The sequence below is a fragment of the Microcaecilia unicolor genome, chromosome 3 (assembly GCF_901765095.1).
Source record: "Microcaecilia unicolor chromosome 3, aMicUni1.1, whole genome shotgun sequence".
Taxonomy (NCBI): domain Eukaryota; kingdom Metazoa; phylum Chordata; class Amphibia; order Gymnophiona; family Siphonopidae; genus Microcaecilia; species Microcaecilia unicolor.
Window position 1 is genome coordinate 482,825,835 of NC_044033.1, and position 26,667 is coordinate 482,852,501.

Genomic DNA, 26,667 nt, shown 5'->3' on the forward strand with positions numbered 1-26,667 from the left:
CAAATCAACAAGTTAAATAGTAATAAATCACCTGGATCAGATGATATACTACCAGGGTACTGAAAGAAGTCAAATATGAAATTGCAGATCTGCTGTTATTGATCTCTAAATGATTAGTGGTCATTAAAATCATCTGTAGTACCTGAATATTGGAGAGTGGCCAATGTAATGCAATTTTTTTAATAGTACCAGGAGTGATCTGGGAAATTACAGACCGGTAAGCCTGACTTCAGTGCCTGGCAAAATGATAGAAATTATTACAAAGAATAGAATTATGAAACACATAGACAAACATTGTTTAATGGGACAGAGTCAACATAGATTCAGCCAAGGGAAATATTGCCTCACCAATTAGCTTCATTTCTTTGAAGGCATAAATAAACATGTGGATAAAGGTGAGCCAGTTGATGTAGTGTATTTCAGAAAACATTTGACAAAGTCCTTTATGAAAGACTCTTAAGAAAATTAAAAAGTCATATTGTGAATTAGAAACTGGTTAAAAGATTAAAAACATAGTATGCTGTTCTAGGCAAAGTACAGTGTAGCTTAAACATCCAGCTAAACCATCCCCAAGTAGAAGCTTTACCAGTAGCAAATCTTCCTTATTGTAATACTCATAATAAACAAAGAAAATCCAACTTACAGTTCAGTTGCTTGGACAGAATTATTGATTTCTACACATGGAGTCTGCATCTAGCCACCTCAGAGGCAAAAAGATGGTCAGAACCTCAGCCCAACTGAGAGGAAAAACTGTAACATGAGGAGTAACTCAGGGAAAAATGAATGGCGAATGACTTGGGTAGATGATGAAAAATCATGATAGAATTACAGTAGATTATGGAGATATCAACCCTTAGAATAGTTGCTGATCACATAGGCATGCTAGGAAGACTGGGACTCTCTCACACAGCCCCCCCAAACATTATACTATGGTATAAACCCTAAAATATTTTTTCATACACCAAGAAACCCTCAATTTATGTAAACATATATAGTTTCATATAAACAGATTCTACAATCTAATTTCTAAAGAGATTTTGAGGATCCATAGGGTTCTGCGGAACCCAGTTTGGGAATCACTGGAATAAGGTGTGGTACTCTGCTAGCATGTAGTGCCTGTGAAGAGATCTTGTTGCAGTCGTGTTTTGTGGGTTTTTTTTTTTCAATAGGTAGTGATTTGGTGTTTTAGGGCATGGTATAATATATACAGTGCTGCCTTTTCCTGCATAAGGTTGTCACTTTTTGAGTCTTGGGAGTTAGCACTGTTAAGGTATAATAAGGTTGTGAATGTGTTTTTACATGTTTCTGCATAGTGTTTTGTAGTGGAGGGATTATGTGTTGGCCTTACTGAGGTGAAACCAAAACTTTAATCTAATTTTAGTTTGTCATAACATCAGACGGAGTTTTAGAAAATGTTGCAGAATCTGTTGCGTGTTGAGGTAGTTGTGTTCATAGTAGACATGTATTTGCTTAAGTTCAAATCATGAGATACTGCCAGATGAGGGATCTTTAAATACAGTTGAATTGTTTCCATAGGTTTGTATGTGTTTTAGTATTAAATGTTTGAAATAATTTTGTTTAAAATATGTAACATGACAACAATGAAGACTCATGAAGGCATTACTTTCCAGTGTGTAGCCAGCAGCCCTTCCTTGGACTTCAGTCCCTTCACTATCATTTCAAATTTATAGATTGAATGCACTGGGAGAAAACCTTCACTTATTGGCCTTCAATTTCGCTTATTGAGGTGGTACACATCACTCTTCTGAATGGGCCACCCTTGGCATCTCTAACAACAAATGTAGAAAAAAGAATTTTATTTTCTATTTATTGATTGGAATATGTCAGTTTTTAGAATGTGCATCTACCAGAACTCGTTTTAGACATGGCTGGGGCTCGCAAAAATCTCACTCATTTGGCCTTCAATCACCAGCTTTGCGGAGGTAAATCTCCAGCATTGGGATGGGCCACCCTTGGCGTCTCTGATAAAGGTATATAAAGACCATATGGCCTATCCTGTTTGCCCATCCTTGCCATCTACTCTCCCTTTCACTCCCTTAGAGATCCTATGAACTTGTCCCAAGCTTTCTTGAATTCAGATACAGATTGGCATACATGTGTAAAAAAAAACAACAAACAAAAAAAGCAACACTGGGCCTTCAACACTAGGACAACAGGAGATCTTTATTAACAGGTGACCCGACACGAGCCGTGTTTCGGCGTTAAACAACGCCTGCCTCAGGGGTCAAAGTGTGGTTCTGTGGTATGCAGGTCCAATGCCTCAACAGATGGAAAGGTGTCTGTTGAAAATGATCGCTGCAATGGCAAGATAATATTCCTGTAAAATCCTTCTCGTTTGCAAAAAATAGCTATTTTGGGTATTACTAGAATTAATAGGAGACCCTTCCGTCAGAGTTACTGAGGGGAGGGAACAGGTTGGAAAGGGAGTATGAGAAGCCCAGACCAGAGGGGAGGTTTATGGGAGAGTTGCTATGGGAAATGCTTGTGGGTTTAGAAGGATAGATAATTTCTTATAGGGATGGAGTTAACAATTAATAAAAGCTCTTTTGCAGAGTACATGGTCTTTGGTTGCTTTCACCGCTGTCAGTATCTGTGAGGAGAGGGGGTGTCCTGGATAGGCCCAATAACCTAAGGCTCATTTAAGAGAAGGTTTTTGCCAACAAAAGCAATAACTGGATTGTGAGGAGTGCAAAGTCTTAACCCAGCCCGTGAGCAGCTCTTCAGTACCTTTGGAGGAAAGACAGACAGGAAGGTCTGGTCCTAAATGGGTCCAGCAGCTGGGAAAAGCCCAGTGGGACAGCTTGCTTTAAACAGTTCTGCAAGCCCAGCCTTGGATTATTCTGCCCAAAAGGATGGGTGAGTGGACTAGTGAAGCTGTAAATATGTAAGTACCCTAGGATTATAAGAGACTACTAATTTAGTGAACAGCATTTTACCAATAGTCTTGGACTGGCCCAAAAACCTCAAAATTGTAGGTTACAAACCTACGGCCTACTGGGATCAAGTCCAGCTCAATAAGAAATAAAACTTTTGTAATGACTCTGGTTCAGATGCTGACCCAAAGATATAGCTAGTACCTGGAACTTTGTGTTGAGACCAGGGTTACATATGGCTTCAATCGCAAGGAGCAGGTAGGTTCTATGGGGATCTCAGAAAACCTACCTGCCCCTTCCCCCCCCCCCCCCCCCCCCCCCCCACATACACACACACGCACAATTGAAACTATGAGGGAATGTGGTTCACTAGTTGCAAATGTGTGATAATGCTACCCTTTTGTACAGTGTCTCTGTTATGACAGGTCCAATACAGGCTAGGGATGTGCATCCGTTTGAAACGTGATAAAGGCGCACTTGATCCCTATGAAAAACAGTCCAATGTAGAGCAGAGAAGGATAAACTTTATTAGATAACATCAACAATGACTCTACACAGCTGCATGTCTAGATTTGTTTTTATATGATATTCTTTATTTATTCACCACTTTTATGTGTGTTTATGGTTTTTATTTATATTTATATTTATATTTATTTTTATTTATATTTATTTTTGTAGACTCCTCAGGAAGGCGCTTTGTCGCCGAAGCATAGCAGCTGTGTAGAGTCATTGTTGATGTTATCTAATAAAGATTTTATCATCCATACGTCTCCCTCACTGATTGGAAAGAGCCTATCTTCTCTACTCCTTATCTGCGCTGCATCCGTTTGAAATGACATGTCAGCATTTCCCATGTGGTTTCATGTCACTTTTCCCCCCAAAATGACAGGAAAAAGAAATTTCAGGTTTTTTCATATGCCAGTAATATTGTGTGCATTCCTCTGAAAGAGGGTGCACTTGTCGCACAAAAGGCGCACTCTTTCAGAAAGAATACGCTCTGTTTCCCGATAGTGTTGTGCAGTCTTTTCTGAAAGAGTACATGCTGTTAATGATATTGTTCCCATAAGAAAAATATAGGAGAAAGGGGGGGGGGGGGCCTGAACAAAATGACAGGGAAAATGGCAAGACAGGAAGTTTTTGGGCTTCACATCTCTAGTACATGATCACAAATTGTTCTTGTCATGATTGCAGAATGGTAGTTTGGTGCCCTCTTGTGGGTCATATTGAAAAATGTTCAAGAAAGAATGCTGCAGGGGTTCCAACTCGGGCATTCGGCACACACTCAGACGTATCAACCCCCGCCCCCTTCAATACCACACTACAAGCCGTATCTTCGATAGAATTGGATTTATTTTGGCCGCAGCCAGGAACATCAAAATTGTTACAACTTAAACAAATTACATTACATCTTCTACTAATCATTATGCCAGCATGCATTTCTACCCGGGTACACAGCTTCTACACGTAGTTGCATATTCTGGGCCACAGGCCAAGCCGTACCAAGCCCCTGTGGCCCCCTGTGCTGTTTTCCAAGCACCCGATGTCACTTGGTGTCTCCCGTTGAAGGAGGCACCTACCACATTTACAAAATGACGTTCTAGGCCTCCCGGCCGCCCAAGCCAGGAGACAAGCTGTATACACGTTGTTTCCCGTTGAAGGAGGCACCTACCACATTTACAAAATGACGTTCTAGGCCTCCCGGCCGCCCAAGCCAGGAGACAAGCTGTATACACGTTGTTTCCTTATAACAAGGCTGCTCACATGCAAGCCTACCATTTGCATCAACTTGATAATTTTCCACACAACTCTTTCTGCAGCAGTAGTTACCCCAAACTTGTAACTGTTATGTGTCAAGCTGCTGTGTACCCATTGCTGGCTGTGCGTAAACATTGTAGTCTAATGCCTCGCTGCGACAAATCTTGCCTCTCAAGTGGGTGGGCGGGTGGGCGTTGCTCTTCTCCTGCTTCCAAATTCAAAAGGACTTCCTGTGCAGTTCAAATTCCTCTCTCCTCCTCCCTTGCTCCTCCCCTTTTTTCCTGCCCCCTCCCCTTGCTACCCCTTGTTTCCCTCCCACTACTACCTCTGCTCTCTAGCTGGGCCCTCCCTGTACCCTCCCCCACACTTCTGTCTTTGCTGGCCTTCAGCCCAGTTGTGGTCGGCCCCCCTTTAATGGGTGTGCCTGGTTCTCAACTCGGGCATTCGGCACACACTCAGACGTATCAACCCCCGCCCCCTTCAATACCACACTACAAGCCGTATCTTCGATAGAATTGGATTTATTTTGGCCGCAGCCAGGAACATCAAAATTGTTACAACTTAAACAAATTACATTACATCTTCTACTAATCATTATGCCAGCATGCATTTCTACCCGGGTACACAGCTTCTACACGTAGTTGCATATTCTGGGCCACAGGCCAAGCCGTACCAAGCCCCTGTGGCCCCCTGTGCTGTTTTCCAAGCACCCGATGTCACTTGGTGTCTCCCGTTGAAGGAGGCACCTACCACATTTACAAAATGACGTTCTAGGCCTCCCGGCCGCCCAAGCCAGGAGACAAGCTGTATACACGTTGTTTCCCGTTGAAGGAGGCACCTACCACATTTACAAAATGACGTTCTAGGCCTCCCGGCCGCCCAAGCCAGGAGACAAGCTGTATACACGTTGTTTCCTTATAACAAGGCTGCTCACATGCAAGCCTACCATTTGCATCAACTTGATAATTTTCCACACAACTCTTTCTGCAGCAGTAGTTACCCCAAACTTGTAACTGTTATGTGTCAAGCTGCTGTGTACCCATTGCTGGCTGTGCGTAAACATTGTAGTCTAACGCCACAGGCCACGGCAACGACACCTCGTTTGCCGTGGTCCCCCACCCCTCCTGGCTGCGGTCATGCCCTAACGCTATGGCTTGTATCTATTCGCAAGTCATGTGGGATCGTATGACTTTTAATGCACACAAGAATGCCTGAAGCCTCCCTCCCTTACCTATACCCTGTTATGGCTACTCTATCTCCCTGGCTCCTCTATCACTCTGACAACCCAGGCTCTCACTGTTCGGTCTCACTGCTGCCCTTCTATGCGCCCACCGCCTTTCCCTGTGCCCAATGTACATACAAGTGATGAGTGACCGCATATCCAAATCCGCTGCAGCTCATTCTGGATATGGATACCTGTAACAGAATATAATCAGAAGCAACATGTTAGCACAGTGCAAGCAACCATTATCACTTTGCTGTGGATGCCTTAATGGGTCCAATGTACCGCTTGTATACACTAGATGGGTCTGATGTAGCGCTTATATACATTAGGTCGCCATCGGCCCAGTCTTTTGATGGCCTCTATGGACACTCCTAGCGCTGCCACTGCCGTAGCTGCCCTAATCCTAAATGAGTGGGTACTGTACATAGTGTATGAATCAGCAGGCTGGTCTTTGGTCTTTGTTTTAAGTCGGCTTAAAGGTTCAGGACAGGGCATGTCCGTTCCGATCCATTTTGATTTGTGAATAAGTAGGTCAGTTGCCGTGGCTGTAATGGCCGCGTCACGTATTAAGAGGGACATGCCATGGTGGGCATGCTTGTACGTAGCCACCAACTCACTGACTCGCAGAGCACCATGCAAAGCTAATGAGAATGCGCATTTGACTCGACGGCCCTCAAACTCAGTGTCACTTATCTCCTCTAATGATGCAAAGAGACGGCCCATTTCCCTGCCGGTACTGGGTTTTCTTTACCTGGGTAGGGTACTCCCGGCCTGCCCCATCCTTTCATCAGTCTCGTGACAACAAATGACCTAGATGGATTTTGGACAGCCACCGCTTTGGCGAGAAAACTGATGGCTGCGAACATGATTGAGACCTGGTTTCTGCTAATTCCCTTCATACATGCCGGGGGCCGGGAATATATCAGTACCACCCTTCTCTTCTAAGTGTTGACTATATGTGCGGTTGTGTATCTTGTCCGCGAGATATCTGTTAACTATCGCAGCATCGGGTCCCATTTCCGGGTCTGCGCTCTAAAAACGAGAAAGAGCATCCACTATAACCATTCTCCCTGCCTGGTATATGTTTAGCTGTAATCACTGCGGAACTATCTGTCTGCACACATAACTTGTGGGAAGTGCATGGCGGACAACTACTGCCATATTGTCTGAGGGAATTACAATTGACTTGTGAGATATGCCAGGTCCCCCCAGGAAACATGATATCCTACGTGGTCCCTGCTGAAACCCGAGCTTGCTGCGCACCACGCTCCCTGGAAGTAAATCTGCCGCATCTGTAAAGAAAATGCAGGGCTTCCGTGAGAGTGGGTGAATCGTGCCAAAATGAAATCCCATGGGCCAAGAACCTGCTAAATCTCGCTTGATGTCCTGTGTACGTCTGAGATGAAAATGCGCTTTGTTGGTTCCCGATGTTGCTAAAGCTATTGGGAATCACCCTTATTGCGAAGCCTACTGGACCCAGGAGTTCCTGTACCTGCTTCAGCCTTGCTTTTTTACAGTGCCACCTCGTATTCGCCGCTCTGGCAAGCTTATCAATTTTGTCAGCCGGCAGTCTGGAACATCTAGTTCCAATTCAATACCTATAATGTAAGGATTCGCCGTGGGTCTACTGTTTTTTCAACGGCTAATGGGATGTCCAATTTCTGTGCCAAGTGGATAAAGACCTGTAAAACATCCGTCCACTCTTGTGATTCCCGGTCTTTGAACAGGAAGTCCTCCAGATGAGGACCAGAGACCTAGCGGGGGCTAGTTGCTCCACTACCCCGTGCACAAACATGCTAAGCTCTTTGAAGTATGCGCACTAGATGTGGCCACACATGGGGACATATTTATCGCAATAAAACCTCTCCTGGAACCTGACACCTAACAAGGGAAAGGGCTGTGGGTGTAAAGGCAAGGTGCGAAAAGCCGAATCTCCGTCCACCTTAGCCCAATGTGCCTAATTGCCTTGCCGCCGAATTATTTGAATGGCATTGTCTACAGATGCATATTGTACTGTACAGCTGTTATGGTCAATGTAGTCATTTACTGATGTTCCTATGTGGCGGGACAAATTACGACTGGGCCTACCTTTCCCCAGCTCCTTCCTTGGTATTATGTCTAGCGGAGACACTGTTGTTGCCTTGAAGGGCGGGTCCTCAAACAGCCCCGCTATGCAGCCTAGCAATAGTTCTTTGGTAATCTTGCCTGCAGCTATCTGTCGATGCATGTGAATCGAGGATGCATTGTTGGGGTAGTGTTGTCACTGTGGTGTTGTCCTCTAATATGGAATCATGCAACCTGATTGGAAACCTGTGGTGATGCACCCGTTCTGTCAGGGTAACGGGCTAACCTTGAAGCTTGATGGCTTCCAGACCCTGTCCTGAGTTAATAGGTTGCTTTCTCCTGTCTCATAAGCTTGATGGGGGGAGCGCTAGCTCCCTCAGTACCCTGTCCCGTGTTACTAGATTGCTGTTCCCTGTCTCTGGGGAGCCTGCCTTGCCCTGCAGCATGCCTGCCCGCACGGGCGTGTCGGGTGCTAGGTGCAATGTCCGCTGCCTCCGTCCTGCCTTTGTCCTGACGGCATTGCCTGACAGGACTACCACTGTTGCTGACCAGATATGAATGGATTGTCTGCACTGCTTTCTTGTAAATTTAATATCTTAGTTAAGCCATGCCCGTCCCCTAAATATCTCATGCGCTTTTAAAATTATATTCCATATCCCACACCAAGTCCGGGCCCCTTTCCGTTTCCTTCACTATAGTGAGTGTCCTGAGTATGTGAACAGCTGAGTGTGCTAAGTATGTGAACAGCCTCCGACCAGCCCATGAAGGACCCAAATATCTTGGTCTTCTTATCTGTTACGCTATCCCTGCCTACGGTACCCTCCTCATGCAACTCCCACACAAGGAGGGAGAAGATATCGATCCACCTGTATTGTGAGAACGGTACCTAATGCATCGCTCCTGTGATTAAGTACTCCCACATCCTGACTGGTCCCCTGTGCACCGACCGGTGCCACAACCGCATTCTGTCCTGCCATATTGGGCTCCGTTACCCGTTCTTATCGTCCCATACTGCATATCTAGTTATGTCATGCGTCTGCGCTGGAAGGAGTGTGGTGCTGTCATTAGACTTACCCCTTGCCGGTACTGGCGGTAGCCCCGCAACTATGGAGGTGGAGTCTGCGGTGCTGCTACCTCCCTTGCAGGCCCCCGCACCGTCTGTGCTTGTGGTGTAGGTCCACTGTGACTTCTAAGGTCTGGGGCCACAGCACTCCGCGTCTTAGCTGGCGGAGTTTTGGTGGGCCGCTTGGCTGGCCTTGCTGGTGCATATGTCTCCTTCGCACACTACAATGACATTACTGCAATGGAGAGACTAAAAGAATAGACAATTTAAAGCAAAATGACCTCATAATAACTGATTGTGGTGACGCCGGCTTCCTCAATCGCTGCATGCATCCTATGGTGCCTGTGTAAACTGTACCCTCCTTGCTCACAGCTACATATCCGACTGCATGCTGTCTGCGCAGTGCGCCCTTCCTTAAATGGCTGGCCTAAAGCCCCACGGGCGATGGCTGTTACATTCAAATTTGGCCTGGTAGTCAAAACGGCTGCCGTATGCAAAATGGGCCGCTAAAATTAAAATGGCCAGGCCCCTGTAAATCCGGCAGATAAATCAGTAAGACTGGTGGTCCTTCTATCAAAATGGCCACCGTTTTCAAATTAGCTGCTTTAGTCCACGTGGCCGCTCTAGTAAAAATGGCCGCTAAGTGCACATGGCCCTCTAGGACTAACACTGTTGTACCAACCCTTCCCCCCGTGGACATGGTCCTAACGGCAGCTGAGAGTAGCATACTGTAACCGATATGTTTGTCTGATGCCCCTAAGTACTGTGTCCCGCTATGCTGGCACCAAACGGTATGATATCAATTGTTCCAGCCTATGCCGTGTGTCAAGACACAAATGCGTGCGGTATCCAAGGTGGCCGCTGCGGTTAAATTTGTATTTGGAATGTCCATTCTAGTGAATTTTAGCGCCATAAAACTGGCTGCCTTTTCCAAATTTTACTGCTAGTCAGAATGGGCGGTGTATTGAAAGTGGCCACCGTTTTTACAATCGGCACTCATGCAAATGGCCACCCTATCGAAATTCACCGCTGCCGTACGTGCCTCTGTAGGTTAATGGCCGACTGTATGGGCGGGCAATTACAACGCGTAGCGAAGCGCATGTCCCGCCAATTTGGGACTCCCCCTAAGTGGCCCGCAAGAGAAGACCCTGACTAGCGAGGATCGCAATGTGGACGTTTCTGCAAAAACCCGCATCTCAAATATCGCATGGCAGACCAATCATACAGACATGGCGCCGGTAAGTAACGTTTAGGATGAAGCGTAGTCGACCGAGTAGAAAACACAGCATGGCCGTAGTGCTGCGTGACATGGGCAGCTTATACAACATGGGCAACTTATACCGCACTAAATTTTACCGAATTAGATAACACGGCGTGGCAGACCACAATGGGGCTTGTATAGCTCTGCGTGGCCTGGGCGGCTTATACAGCATGAACAATTTATACTGCACTCATTTTTGCCGCATTACATCGAAAATCTGGTGTGGCCAGCCATAACGGGGCTTAAGGTCCGTCGCCGTAATGGCATGGACGGCTTATACCGCATTTATTTTTCAAATTAGATAACACGGCGTGGCCAGCCACAACGGGGCTCGAAGGTCCGTTGCTGTATAGTGCGTAACTGTCGGCCAATTATTAGTGGCCGGCCATCACCGCATCTTAACGTGCGGTGTGCCGCTGAGGCAGGAGAAGAGCAAAATGACGTACCATTAAAGGTGTTTTCGTCTCCCTGAGATAGTTTGCGCCTCGGTTCAGTACTGTGCACAAGGTCTTCCTAGTCGTGCCTCAGTGCCGTGCTATGCACTGCAGATTGTGAGCACTGCATGGCCGGCCAAAAATGGCAACCGCGCTGTGGCAAACCCATCTGCCATGCGCCATGGGCAGCGTATGTGGGACTCTAGCCTAGTGCACGTAATGCCGTGAGATAGGCAGCTAACCCGAGATGGCCGGCCATCCTGGAAAAACTAAATGGGGGTCGGCAGGAGAAAGCTAAAATGCCTTGCACAAAGTTTTAAATGTCTACATACCATAAAATGTGTTCTCAATTTGCTGGAATATCGTGCTCTGCTGTAAGAGCTTCTTTGGCTGTACTCTGCACAAGCTCTGCCCAGGGCAGACACAAAACATGTGCCTGTAAAAATTTCAGGAGCTGCTGCCCAGGGTTGCTCTTCTCCTGCTTCCAAATTCAAAAGGACTTCCTGTGCAGTTCAAATTCCTCTCTCCTCCTCCCTTGCTCCTCCCCTTTTTTCCTGCCCCCTCCCCTTGCTACCCCTTGTTTCCCTCCCACTACTACCTCTGCTCTCTAGCTGGGCCCTCCCTGTACCCTCCCCCACACTTCTGTCTTTGCTGGCCTTCAGCCCAGTTGTGGTCGGCCCCCCTTTAATGGGTGTGCCTGGTTCTTTCTCAACCCTGTCCTCAGGACACATCAAGCCAGTTTGGTTTTCAAGATAGTGTATCAACAATGAGAATGCAGGAGATAAATTTGCACGCACTAGCTCCACTGTATGCAAATCTATCTCATGCATATTCATTGTGGGTATCCTGAAAACATGACTGGCTGGATATGCCTCAAGGACTGGGTTAAGAACCCCTACCATAGATTGATTATGAAATCCTTAACCAGAATCAGCTTTATTGAATGCTCAACTACATGTGGAGGCAGATTTTAGATAAAATGTGGAGAGGGAAATTTAGATATCCAGGATTAGGACAGTATTTTACAAAAAGCTCTGCCAAATGCAGGGTAAACAAAATGTGCTTTTTAGAATTGCTGCTTCTTCTTGTGACAACACCCTGATCCTGCAGCACCATTCACCCCAGCAGCAATCACCTCAGCCCCCCCCCCCCAACAAAAAGCCTCTGATCCCCTCCAAAGTGCCCAATTCCACAAGTACTACCTCCAGAGCTGTGGTTTTCAACCCAGTCTTCAGGGACCACCTGGCAAGTCAGGTTTTCAGGATACCCACAATTAATATGCATGAGAGATATTTGCATGTAGTGGAGGAAGAGCATGCTAATACATTTCATGCATATTCATTGTGGATATCCTGAAAACCCAACTGGCCAGGTGGTCCCTGAAGACTGGGTTGAAAACCATGGCTCTAGAGATCATAGCCACCATTTTGAACCCAGCACCAGGATAAGCAGGAACAGCTGCGAATCACTCCTGCTCATATTAGACATCAGGGACTTCTGGTAAGGCTAGACATGGCTTTGGGAGGCTTTGGCTGCAAGGAGGGGGTCCTTGGATGGATTTCCTTTATTCCAGAGATCAGATGGAGGGGGGGGTCTTCATCCTGGAGCAGAGGGGTCAGATGGGGGGCTCATATGGCTGTAGGGGGCCCAGGGGAAACAGTTTTCTTGAGGAGGGGGGCATTGCTGTTGGCGTGGATTGGGGAGGCAGAACTTGTAGGCTCTTACTCATGCCCAGGGCAGGTGCACATGCTGATGTGTGTGTGTATAGATAGATAGATAGATAGATAGATAGATAGATAGATAGATAGATAGATAGATAGATAGATAGATAGATAGATAGATAGATAGATAGATAGATAGATAGATAGATAGATAGATAGATAGATAGATAGATAGATATGTGACTTCCCTTATAAAAAATGAAATTGTAAGACATACAATCCAGAGCTGGATAAACTGAGAAGAATCATGAATCATCTACAGACATAACTCCAGGAGGATGAATTACTGAAATAAATATTTCAGCTTCACCTGTGCTGGCCTTCCAACAACCACCTAATCTGAAACAAAAATTAGTGAACAACAAACTCCCAAAAGAAACTGAAAAAGAGAATAGCACACATCCCTGCAATATACCGAGCTGCAAACTGTGCCAACACATATCACAGGACCCCACAGTCACATGGGAAGAACTTTCAGCATAAGGGGATCCTATACATGCCCATCTCAAATGTAATGTATTGTTACCACCCCTCTCGGCTGGACTGTAGTGATGTGCTCCCAGATACCTGTTGTTGTAGTTGTGGCGAATATCCAAGGAACACACACTCACAGCCGAGGGAGTAGAACAAATAAACTAACCTCATCCTTTACTCTCAAAGAATAAAGAAGGAAAAGAAGCTAAATTTAGGATTTGTTTCTGAAATGGAAGGACCAGACTTTCAGATTTGCAAGATATCTTTTTCTTTATTGAATACAAATGCAAGCAAATTTTCATTCAAATAAACTCAAATTCACAATTAGTGTGTGGCTTAATAGAACTGCAATAACATATTCAACATTCAAATGTACTTTTACATTTATACCCTTAACTTTTTCTATTTCTTTCAACAAAATCACCTAAAAAGGCAGAAAAGAACCTTTTCAGATAAGTATTTAAATTGTCTCTTATCAAAATCAGATATTTGTTGTTATTCTCTTTCCTGGTGTAAAAATTGGTCTCTTTGTGTGCACTATTGGTGTTTTTGCAGGGATCTCATGGATTTTTAATATCTGATGTTCTGTTCCTTGGTTTTCCCTTAAGATGTTGTGAAAAAATAATATATTTCTTTCAACACCCTTGGCAATGTCACTTAGCTGTAGTTGAATTTATTTAGGTGAAGTCTTTCTTGCGTTGGAGCTCAGCCGGAACCCTTCAGAGGATGACTCCCCCAGATTTCTTCTTCCTCAACCTCACTTATAAAGAAAATAATCAGGGAAGCAAAACCCTAAACTCCCTGTGCTTATTCAGGAACTGACTCCACTCTGGTGACATTTAATCAGTTTTCAATACTGTGGCCACACTCTCTATTTGAAACAAAATAATTTTCAGGGGTACTCATTTCAAAACCTATATCTCACTGTTAATTCCCTATTCTATAAAATTGCAGAAGACTTTTACACTGCATTCAGGGATCTCACACAGTAACCCATTCCATATTCAACATTCCATCTCACAGACCACATAAAACCACAATATTTCCCTTCACAGCTATCAGATCAATCTGGAGAATACAGCACACTCATACACAAGCAGGGCTTAATCTGCCACTTGATCTCTAACCTTGTTCTGCAATCAGAACATTTGCACAGAACCCACCTTCCACACAGACACAGCCTAATATCAACTTTCTCCAAATAACAAATTCTCCTTCAATTTCCCCTTTATCACACTTTAAAACCCTACACACCTTTTTCCTGACACCCTTATAGGCTTTCTCATGTAGTACAATTCCCCCCACAAATCAAAGCCTCTCTCACCCTAAAATGGTAAATCACTGTTTATCCCTTGAAATTCAGTGCTAACACTGGAACATTCACACTCACCTCAGCTCACTTTCAGTAACTGGCACACATAAGCCTGTCTCTAAATTACTCTTCCTATCACTTACTTCACTTTAAAGCCATAAAATATATACTTTGCTTCTTACATTTCACACACCCAGCAAACGTTTTATTCACTCTCACTCCATGTTCACAGCCCTCATCTTCAGTTCACCAGTCCCTAGCAACTCACCCCCCCCCCCCAGAGGAACATCTGACATCACTCAACCAATCAGCTTGTCAGCTAAAGACTGTTTGTTTTCGTATCTGTTTTATTTATTTATTTATTTATTTATTTATTTATTTATTTACTTACTTATTTATTGCATTTTAGAATCTTGGCTGTTTCAACCCCCCATAGAAGTTAATGCAAAACGTCCTATATAGAGAATTTTAAAGTCAATTTTAACCTAACCTGTACCCAAAACAGCAAGAAACATTTTATAGTACAATCCCCACCTAATCATGGGTTATTTCTTGTAAAATAAAACCATATTTAAGAAACATCTCACACTTTCTTCACCTAACTCCATTAAAAATTTCGCAAACTAACTTTAAACCTTTTCTAGCCAGCACCATCCACCAAAACCCTGGAACAGCCCCCCACAGAGCCCCAGGAAAAAACATTTAATATATCTTACCATATATTACAGTATATCATTCAGGGCCCCTTTAACAAAGGTGCGCTAGCGTTTTTAGTGCGTGCTAGAAATTAGCATGTGCTAAACAGTAAGACTCTCATTACATTCCTAGGGGCATCTTAGTGTTTACCACACATGAATTTTTAGTGTGCGCTAAAAATGCTAGCAAGCCTTTGTAAAATAAACCCTCAGTACAAAAAATGTGAAGGCTGCTATGTTGGAGAGACAAGCCAGATGCTAAAGACAAGAGTCAACCTATACAGACACCATATTGAACGCTACAGGCCTGATATTCACCCAGCAGCGATCAGTATTTTACTGACCACCGCCGGCTCTAAACCTCAAAATTCAATATCAGGCCATGTCTGGACACTTGGATTAAAATTTTGGGTTTGTGCAACTGGCTAACACATAGCTGGTTAAACGCAATGTTCAGCACTTAACCAGCTATAGGTTACTGCAGAAAGATAGGCCTGACTTTTATGTGGTCCTATTTATGCAGTTAACCTGGTGCTAACCAGTTATTTTTAGTGGCACTAACTGGTTAAGTGCATAACAGGTGACTTAACCGGCCAGTTAAATCTCATTGAATATCAACCTCTACAAAGCTAACCAGGGTGACACCTCTATGGGAGAGCACTTTGCAAGACCAGGACACTACATCAAAGACTTTATGGTGAGAATACTAAAGGACATTTTAAAACAATCCATTAAGACCTTTGAAGTTAGAATGAAGAAATATTTTGACACCCACCAGACAAGACCAGTAGAAGGCAATTTTTGGGTGGGCCAAAATTTGCATCGATGGGTGGGTACTAGAGAAAAACCTGCCACCTGATACACCCATACCCTGTCCCTGCTCCATTCCCAATAATTTCCATGAGGGTAGTAGTGCAGGCTTTTGTTTTTTTTTTAATTCTTTATTTATCATTTTAAAGTTAATACAAAGAAACATTCTTTGAACAGATACATCCATTTTAGATACATGAAAATTAAGGAAATATTTCTACAGAAAAAAGCTTTTCCAAATTGGATTTATAGTCCTCAAGAAGAATGGATTCAAGATGGTTATAACCAAAGGAAGTTGGTATAATAAGAAATAATATATAACAAAAATCAAACAGTGGTTCCCTTTAATACATTTGCGGGACTCTTATTGGATTTAGGTCTAGTCACTCTTCTTATCAAGGAATGATCTCAATTGTTCAGGTTCGAAAAATATATATTTCTTCTCCTTAAATATCAAAATACATTTACAAGGAAAACGTAATTGGAAAACAGCCCCTAAGCTAACAGATTCCTGTTTCGTATCTAGGAATTTCTTCCGCCTCTGTTGGGTCCAACGGGCAATATCTGGAAACACTGAGACTTTGCTTCTTTTAAATACCGGGTGAACATTTTTAAAATAAAGTCTCATCAAAGATTCTTTATCTTGTAAAAAGACAAACGTTACAGTTAAGGTTGCCTTAGTCTCAGTGTTGTCTATAGACTGTTCAAGAAGGTTTGTTAGGTCCAAGGATTCATGTAGATTAGCTTGTTTAGGAATATCTTGTTGCGAAGGAGCTTTTGTTTCCAAGTAGTAAATTTTTTGTAGTGGGGGCAGTGATTGTTCAGGATATTTATATACCTCCTTTAGAAATTTGGCAAACATATCCTTGGGGGCTACGAATTTAGATTTTGGAAAGTTTAATAGCCTTAATTTCAGGTTCCTTGTTTGATTCTCCATGTTTTCTATTTTCCTGTGGATTAATACTCGATCACCTGAAATTTGAGCTTGTTGTTGAAATACTTTTCCAATTTGTACTTCCAAGTCTGTTTGCCTTGTCTTTAATCCCTCAGTCTGATTTTTCAAAAAGTTTATCTGTGAGGCATTATTCAAGGAGACAGTAACAAACGAGGTACAGACCTTGTGAAGAGATTCTAACGCCATCCAAATCGACTCCAGAGATACTTCTTGGGGTTTCACCAGAGGTTGGATCGCTAAAGCGCGGGAAATAGCTTCCTGCTCAGCTGTTATCGGCGATTCCACACTGGTTTCCCCAATTGCTGTTCCTGGTAATCTCTGGGTTCCCGGTGCCAGCCCCTGGTTCGCATCGGGCGTCGCTGCTATCTCCGGAGCGCGCCACTCCTTCGAAACCACCTCACTATCGGGTTTCAGCACTGCAGTTCCGGGTGCACGCGGCGGCGTCGGGGTCAAGGGTCCCAGCGGACTGAGCGATAATTCTTCCTTTCCCCGCTAGCGGAAACGACCGCATTTGGAGTTGAAACCAGAAATGTAGCCATAGACTGCTGTCCCGGTAAGGGAGGAATCGGCTTCGGGAGGGGTAGTCCCCTTGGCTTTCCTTTCCTTTTCGGCATTAATTCAACGAAGGTAGGCTTAAGGCAAAAAAAAATTTCAGGAGCGTCTATGTCACACGTCCTGCTTGGACACCATCTTGAATCCCTAGTAGTGCAGGCTTCAGTGTCTGCAGGCCACGTTGAGGACTAGGAGAAGTACAAGAAGCTGCACTCTTCATCCCCTATTGAGCCACAGTCCCCCAACACATATATGTTTCCCCTAAATATTCTGCATCCATAGAATCCCCTGGTCTTTCCCCAACAGTGGATGCAGAACAAAGTTAGGACATTTTCCCATAAAACTCACCATACAAAAATGTTTTTTTTCTAGTGTTATATCAATAACAGGCATATTGTAAAGTAATACAAAAATCTATCAAACAAAAGGTCACTCAGAACCTAGAGCAAATCTACCATGCCAGCACTAACATCCAAACAAGAATCCTACCTATGATATTTTAGGGCCCTAAATATTACAGTGGGGCCCTAAAATATCAATACATCTATTGAGAAAACTGAACAAGCCAAATTACTACAGAATACTACATAGAAATGTATTCTAGCAGAATACATTGGTCACACACACAGAACACAAATGCCAAATACAGAATAAGTGACCATAAATATAAATTAAATCGAAACCCCAAGAAGCCAGTCCTTTTATGTAGTACGATACCAGAGAAATAGAATGAGATGCATTTCTTCCTACACTGTGCAAAATATAAAGATAGTACATGCCAGGGATAGTTTTATGGGGTAAAACTAGGGCAACTGCCCTTGGCTTCCTGGCCAGAGACAGCCCCAAGCCTACCGGAAGCTGAAGAAGATGCAGCCTGGTAGTAAGCCCCGGCAATGTCTAACACCAGCTCTGGAAGTTTGCCCATTTCAAATCTGACATATTCTAATTACAAAATAGAAAAATAAAATTATTTTTCTACCTTTTGTTGTCTGGTCATTTTATTTTTCAAATGTTGGTCCCAGGCTCTGGTTTCTGCTTCTCTCTGTCATCTCTTAACTCACTCACCAAGGTCTCCTATCTGTTTTACATTTCTTCTCTCTCTGTGTCCACTATCCATCCTTTTCCATCTCTATGTTCAGCATCTCCCTTTCTCTGTGTCCCTATATTTCCCTGTCTAGCTTCTTCCCTCTCTTCCTCCCTTACCAATGTGTTTCTCTCCTCTCCTCTCTGACCCCACCCCATCCAGCTTCTCTCCCTCTCACTCCCTCCCCCTTCCTGCATCTGGCTTGCCTGCCCATCCCCCCCCCCTCAGTATTCGATCCCCACTTCCTTCATCCCCTTGGTCTGGCATTTCTTTCCTTTTCCTTCTCCCCCCCCCCCCCTCCTGCAGGCCCAGCATCTCTCTCCCTTCCCTCCAGCCCCCCTTCTCCCAAAAGTGCAGCATACATCTCCCTTCCCCGCAGCCCCTCCCACAACAAATCCAGCACACCTCTCCCTTCCCTGAATCCCCCCTTCCCACAAGTCTAGCACATCTCTTCTTTCCCTGCAGCCCCCCTTGTCCAGCACACATCTCCCTTCCCCCAGTCTAGCCATCCACCCCAGTCCAGCATCCCTCACTGGCTTCCTTCCCGCAGGCATGGGATCGCTGCCAGTTCAGCTTCCTTCTCCTTCTCCAGCTGCTACTGCAGTGCTTGCAGCTTACATTTTCGGGACACCCATCAGTGATTCACAGAGGCACTCTAGGCAGGGCTGCCAAGAGACTGGGCCGGGCCTGGGGCAAGGCCACCCCCGGGGTCCTGCCCCCCCCCCGATGTCGCCGCTGCCACAGTCCCCAGTCTCTACCCACCCACCCCTGGCCCCGTTGACAGCCCCCCTCCGTCTGCCACCGGGCCGGGCCCCCTGCATTCAAATCACAGCGCCTCACCTCCGTGTGAATGTGCAACGGCAGATCGCCTCCCTTCGGGCCTTCCCTCCTTGTGTCCCGCCCTCGCTGGTGTCAGCTAAACGCGCTGTGATTGGCTGAGAGAGACCTGGAGGGGCATAATCGAAAGGGACATCCAAATAGTTTTGATTTGGGCGTCCTCGCATGTCCCGATTCCCTCTTTCTAGGGTCACGCTTTCTCCCTCTGCTGCACAAAATGCCCGGCAATTTATTGACGGCTATTATACATGCAGCTTGTCTGCGTGTATGAAGCTGTCTTTGGCATGCGCAGAGCAGCCAGCATAACACTTGGCTGCTCTGCGCATGCTCAGCTGGCCAACTGGCTTCCCCTCCTTAGGAAGGAAATCACGTGCAAATGAGCTAACAACGAGCAGCTCATTTGCGATTTCCTTCATGCATGCCCGTTTTTTACTGATTCGCTAAGGGATCGGTAAGGGAAGGGCTCTTTCTGTGGAGTTAGTGCATCTGGCTCTCAGTTCTCTGTAACAGCTTTACAGCAAAGAAAGACCACCTGCTGGCCAAATAGGAGAAATACACTAAAGGACATAATCAAGGCAGGGAAATATCCAAGGCAATAAATATAAAGTAGAGAAGACAACAAGAGTAAGAGCAGTGACCTTGCAAGACTTCTGCAGAAGTCTCACAAGGCTGACGCTTGAACTCTCGGCAGTCATTTTGAATTGGCGCTGGGAGAAAGACAGTCTGCAGACACGCCGGGCAGGAAAGAGGGGAAGGAAGAGGTCACTAGACCACCAGGGCACCACACTAAGGTAGGGGGGAGGATAGGACACCCTGAGGCCAGCCTGTCCATTTGTCCGCAAATCCGGACAAATGGGCAGGCTAGAAAAACCCACCCACTTGCCTGGCCGTGTCCTCAAAAAGAGGACGTGTCCGGGTAAACCGGACGTATGGTAACCCTAGGAATATGAGAGGGAATATTCTAATTTATGTCTGACGTCAGTTTCCTGTATAAAAAAAAAACCCTGTTGCCAAATCTTGTCTGCCACTATAACAAAGCATCAGATGCCCAAGAGTGGAGTACCTTGACTTTGGTGAACTGAGTCCTAAGTACCAAATCAGTCATGCATAAAGGAAAAAGAGGTATGTCCTTTCTCCCTCTTCCAATTGAGCTGCTTCACTCCCTGGCAAAAAGCTGGGAGCCACTCAATGATAGAGACCACCTGGTGCTTGGCCAACCCTAATTGAAAAAAAAGATGAGGCAACAGTAGTGGTGGTGGAAGGAGGTGAGCACGCACTGTGTTTATCTCTGGGTTGTGCTTGCTAAGCCACCTCCCAATATCCTCATAAAACTCTTCCCTCATCTGGCCCCTGTTGCACGGGGCCAAAGTCTCACAATAAAAGACAATTCAAAAAATCTGGGTTCACAATCTAAACAAAAGGTACAAAAAAAAAGACCCCTGTTACACTACATTAATTCAAATCTTTTATTAGACTTTAATTAAAGACTATAATCATCTAAATCATAAAATATTCAAAAGTATTAAATATCTGCTCTTTTCATACTGGTGTAAATACAAGTTTATAACATACTTGACTAAACACCTATACAACTGTGAAACATATAACACCACAATGTTTACTCAAAACACAAATATTCATAATATTGATCTATAGCTTCTGTTCTCATCAAGCACTATATAGTTAGATGAATTTTCCAGAAAGCTTGGTAAGGTGCAGCCCAGACCCTAGTTGGGGGTAATGGTCTGTAGAATTTATCAGCAATATTAGAAGATTCCTAGTTTGAGGTGCAAGATCGTGCCACACTTTTGGTCTCCTTTGTTTTTGAGCAGGACTTAAACGCCGTGATTAAATTACTTTTTGGTAATTCTCAAAAACTTTGTGATCAGAGGGTGTGAGCCTATCCTGATGAAACTAAGTCCACTCAGGATACGTGAAAAAGAATATTTGAACTTGAGAGAAGACACGCACAGTATGGATGCCTCGTTTTTACTTGCTTACCCATGCAAATATATTGTGAAGTACTTGGTTTTAAAATATGTTTGCTTGTTTTTTAGCCACAACAACTGAAAGCCTTCATAGAATTAAAGAAGATCTCCAGGGGGACTTCATTTTGTATAGGCCATGAAGAAGTATTTGGAGCTCAGTTCAGTTGGGGCCTTTACCTTGTTTTCTGCTTTTTCTTTCCATTGATTTATAGTGCACTCCCCCCCCCCCCCCCACCACACCACACCGTATTTTTATATTTGGAGGGAGGGAGGAGTGGCCTAATGGCTAGTGCAGCAGGCCTTGATCCTGGTAACCTGGGTTCAATTCCACCACAGCTCTCTGTGACCCTGGGCAAATTACCTAAACCTCCATTGCCCCAGGTACAAAAACTTAGATTGTGAGCCCTCTAAGGACAAATAATGTGTACAGCAGTGCATACATCTAGTAGCACTATAGAACTGAGGTGTAGTAGTAGTAGTAATTTGTGATCTAAGAAAGAAATTTTGCTACCTCTTATGTTGCTTATTGTATTTGTTTTTTTCTGAGTTTCTTGTGCAAGTGTGTACTTGTAATTGAGAATATAATATTTTAAGTGGGAAAGAAAGCCAGCAGATCAATGTCACAACAAAAAGATTTTATTGAAGATACCGTGTATGAACAAATCGCCCGACACAGGCCGTGTTTCGCCCACCTAGGGCTGCGTCAGGGGCTAATTTGAAACCTTCGTAAAGGGGCAAATATGATGCATAAAAGTCAAGAAAAAAACAGATAAAACGGGAATCCTGTGGTCTCTAACATACACATATTGGATTTTGCAGATCGTTTGCCTTATAATATTTTAATAAATAAATAAATAAAGTTAGGACAGAAGAGCTATAAGAATCAAGCCATGTGGTGTGCTATGATTGACGTAGTACCTAATTTATGATTGTGAGGGGTATTTGTCTTTGCACAGGAGAAACAAGGGGTAAGGTGGGAGAAAGGGTAAAATATCTGTTCAAATTTTAGTTGCAAAAACTGTTGATGTTTACTGGATTGTATCTTCCGTATTTGCCTTACGAAAACAGATTTGAAATAAAATTAGAGCAGAGGAGTTGCTGTCCTAAATTTATCTGAATGAGAGTGAATATTGTTTATATTTATTCACTTCCTCAATATACACCATTTCTGAAATAACAGATCACAGCAGTTTATAACAAAAAACATAATTTCCATATAAAAGAAAGAAAGGAACGTCAACATCAATAGGATAGAGTTCAAATCACCAGAGAGATAATCATTCATTCAAGAACTTATAAAGCAATAAAAAATATATAGCTATCATTACTAATTGAAGACCCTCTCAATCTCAACCGATTGTGGGGAGAGATATCCCAAATGCCAGCTGGAAAATTTGAGTTTTGAAGAGGGATTTAAATTTGATAAAAGAAAGTTCGAACCAAATGTGAGGTGGTAAATTATTCCACAGTTTGGGGGCTAGGAAGAAATATGCAGACTTTTGAATTGAATCATAATGTGCTTTTTTGGGTGAAGGATGAACGCAGGCGACAACCATCTGCAGAATGAAGAACATGATTCAGAGTATAGGGAATTGTTAGTGAGTATAGAGAAAGAGGTGTACCTAAATACTGCCACCAGCTGGATAATGATGGCACTGCCTGCTCTGTCTGGATATTCAGCACTGCTCACTATCTAGATACCCCTCATTCTAAAACAGGTTGCCTGATGTTAGGCACCAATTGTGCACGTAAGTAATAGAATACTAGCCTGTAACAGAGCACACTCAGTGATATTCTATCAATTTCGCATGTAACTTCCTTAGGGGCCCTTTTACTAAGCTGTGGTAAAAAGTGGCCTGCGCTAGTTTGGATGTGTGAAATTAGCATGTGCTGGGCCATTGTTTTCCACGGTGGGTAAAAAGGCCTTTTTTAATAGGGTGGTAAATGGCTGTGCGCTAATATTAAAAGTAGCGTGCAGCAATTTACTGACTGAGCCCTTAACGCTACCTATTTAATTGGCGGTAAGGGCTGATGCGCTACTCCTGCCGTAATCAGAAAGTGCGTGTTAATGTGACCGCACTGCCGATTACCACCATGAACACCCCCCCATGGTAGAAAATAGAAAATTATTTTCTAGCATAGGAAACAGCGTGCGCTAACTGTGAAACTACCATAGGGTGCCCACACTGCCCCGGTGATAGTGTTGATTTAATGCATGCTATCCACATGTTAGCCCTATCATGGCTTAGTAAAAGGGCAAGAGAGTGTTCATAAGGGGAGATGCATGGGCAGGCCAGGGACATGTCTTCCACTTACATGCGTAACTTCTAGAATACTATTAGTTAGAGTACATAAGTACATAAGCACTGCCATGCTGGGAAAAGACCAAAGGTCCATCAAGCCCAGCATTCTGTCTCCGACAGTGGCCAATCCAGGCCCCAAGAACCTGGCAAAAACCCAAAATTTAATAATCAACAATGGACTTTTCCTTCAGGAGTCTGTCCAGTCTCCCTTTAAACTCAGCAAGGCCAGCTGCCATCACTACCTTCTCTGACAATGAGTTCCAGAGTCTAACTACGCGCTGAGTAAAGTAAAACTTTCTCCGATTTTTTTTAAACCTACCACATTCTAATTTCATCTTGTGTCCCCTGGTTCTATTATTATTAGAAAGTTTAAACAAATGCTTCACATCTGTCCGCTCTACCCCACTCATTATTTTGTAGACCTCTATCATATCGCCCCTCAGCCGCCTTTTCTCCAGGCTAAAAAGTCCTAGCCGTCTTAACCTCTCCTCATAGTTAGATCTGTAAGTGCCAGCTTTAGACTTGCGCATTTACACCTGCTATTGAGATGGTGTAAATCAGTGCACCTAAATGTAGGCTTGTAACTGCTAACTTATTAATGCTAGTATTCGATAATGGAAATTATGTGTGTAACTGCCATTATAAAATAGGCTCACATCCACTGTTCCCTCTATGCGGAGCCAGAGTCCTCCATGTACAATGCTGCCAGCAGGGGGTGCTGTTCCGCTATCACATTTTCAATAGCTTTACAGAACTCCAGGGAACCTGCCTGCCCCTAGTGATTGAAAACACAATTTTGAAACAGCACCCCCCCCCCCTCCACCGGCAGCAATGCAGTTGGAGAACTTCCGCTCAACTTAGAAGGCACAGTACTCACAGCCCGCCTAACGTGGGCACCTAAATTGTGGCACCCAGTTCTAGAATTGCCTCCATAGTGCTACTGAATTTAAATGTGGCTCCTGGTGTTTAAAAAAAAACTGCAAACCACAGAGTTTAAATAGTGACCCAATAGTTAATGCCAATTGTACAGCATAAAACTCTTGCATGTTATATAAAGAAGAAAAACTGTATAACCACAACAAGAGAGCAACAGAAGTTCAGGAGAGGCAGCTGCAGTTTCTAGTCTAAATAATCCTATTTTCTCGAAAATGGCTGCACAGAGATAGCTAGCTGTTCAAACTAATCCTATATGCAGGGCCGTGCCAACACGGTAAGCGCGGTAAGCGCCGCAGGGGGGCGCCTGCCTTTGTATTTAAAAAAAAAACGTACTTCTCCGCTCCATCCCTGATTCCCCGGTGCTTTAAATTTACCTCGCTCCGCCTCCGATGTCTGCGCAGCGTCAGTGAAAGCGCTGCCTGTCTGATGTCTCTCCACCAGCCTTCCCTTCGCTCGTTCGTTCCGTCTGTGTCCCGCCTTCATCTGATGTCATTTCCTTGAGGGCGGGACACAAAGGGAACGAACGAGCGAAGGGAAGGCTGGTGGAGAGACGTCAGACAGGCAGCACTTTTATTGACGCTGCGCAGACGTCGGAGCCGGAGGCGGAGAGAGGTAAATTTAAAGCGCGGGGGGAGCGCACATGCGCGCCAACTGATGGTCTGTGGGGAGGGGGCACCAACTGATGGTCTGCGGGGGGGGGGGGTGCCAAAGACCCTAGGCACGGCCCTGCCTATATGGTGGCTTTTTATTATGGACAACAGTTCACAGAAAACCACACAACTCATTTCAAATGAGTCCAGTCAGGGTTAACAGCTCAGGTCTGCAGAGGTGAAAGTACATTAGCTTTCTTCTCTGGTTAAAGTCCATTCTTCAACCTCTTCTTTTATATTGCACTTCCTCAGTGTATTCGCTCTGAGCTAAATTATATGAAAATGAGAAAGAAATTGAAATCATTTTTATATGACAAATTGTAGATTGTTTGTATGTAGCTCCTAGTATTTGACGAGTCACTTTGCTTTGTTTACTATCTTGAACCTCATGCTGGGAGTAGAGCGGTTTACAAATCTCAGATTGGATTAGATATTGTTTAACTTCCTGAAACCTTTATTCACTACAAGTTTTAACATGTAAGAAATGAAAATAGAGAGTATTTCTACAAATTACATTCAAGTTTTCTAATAACCTATTCTTGTCCCTTTAGAAAACTAAGCACCCCTCCGAAGGGACACCACATTGTAGTGGTGGAGGGGCTTCTGTGTTTCAATGACTCAGAGGGCTATGCTGAAGGGCTACCCATATCAGACAGGCCTCTGAGGAGAAACCAGACAAAAAGTGTCCCAAACTGGGAGAGTGGTGAGATGGTGACCTGGAGTTCGTATGCCCAACTGCCCAGCTGCCCTCTGAGGTTCTGTCTTCTTTATGTAAATTTCCTCTCTGCGATTGCATTTTCCTTAACTGAGAGGAAGGGAACAACTGGCGGTCAGCCGCTGATGGCCAGCGTTTTGAACCCCTGAGCAGCAAGTGCGGGACCGCTGCGCATCGAACTGCCCACAGATGAAAGGGTTGGCAAGTCCTTTGATTAGCGCCGGCTAAGGAGCGTCAACTCTCTTGGACCTGGAAAAACAACTCCATCGCTCCTGAATTATTCAACCACCATGTCCAAAGGAGTGGAGGAGTGAGTTAGAGGCATATGCTGAAATGGAGAACGTTTACAGCAGAACCCGAATCGGAGGAACCACGCCTAAATACCTAAGAGAAATCATCTTGGAGTTTTTGGCTTCCGTTGAGGTTACATTGAATACCATCTGGAAGGCGCTTCGGGACCTAACAGCGGTAGTAAATAACTTTGTTTCAGATATGATCTTATTGGAGAGTTGCATGGACAATTTGACTGAACCCTCTGAGAGTGGAAAAATTGATATGACAGATGAAGTTCTGTACAAGCAAGAAGTGGTTATGATCTTGAAAATGATAATGGACCAGAAACTTTGAATAATAAGGTGGATGTTTTTGTGGATGATTAATGTCGAGATTATTGTTTTTCCCAGAGTTCCAGGTATGACTCCTAAAGTTTTCCTCAGAAATATTTCCTTAATTATTACTTCAAAAGGAGCGAAGCCTGTGAAAACTGTGATTGCTTTAATCAGTGGGATTTGAATTAGAGACTGGAGTATATGTATCGTTAAATAATTTCTGGGTTTTAAAAGAGAGAGAATGTAATCAGATGTATTATTTCTAACTAAAACCTGGACAATAAGTATGTTCTCAATTAAATGAATTGACTATACGCCGTATTTGGTCTTG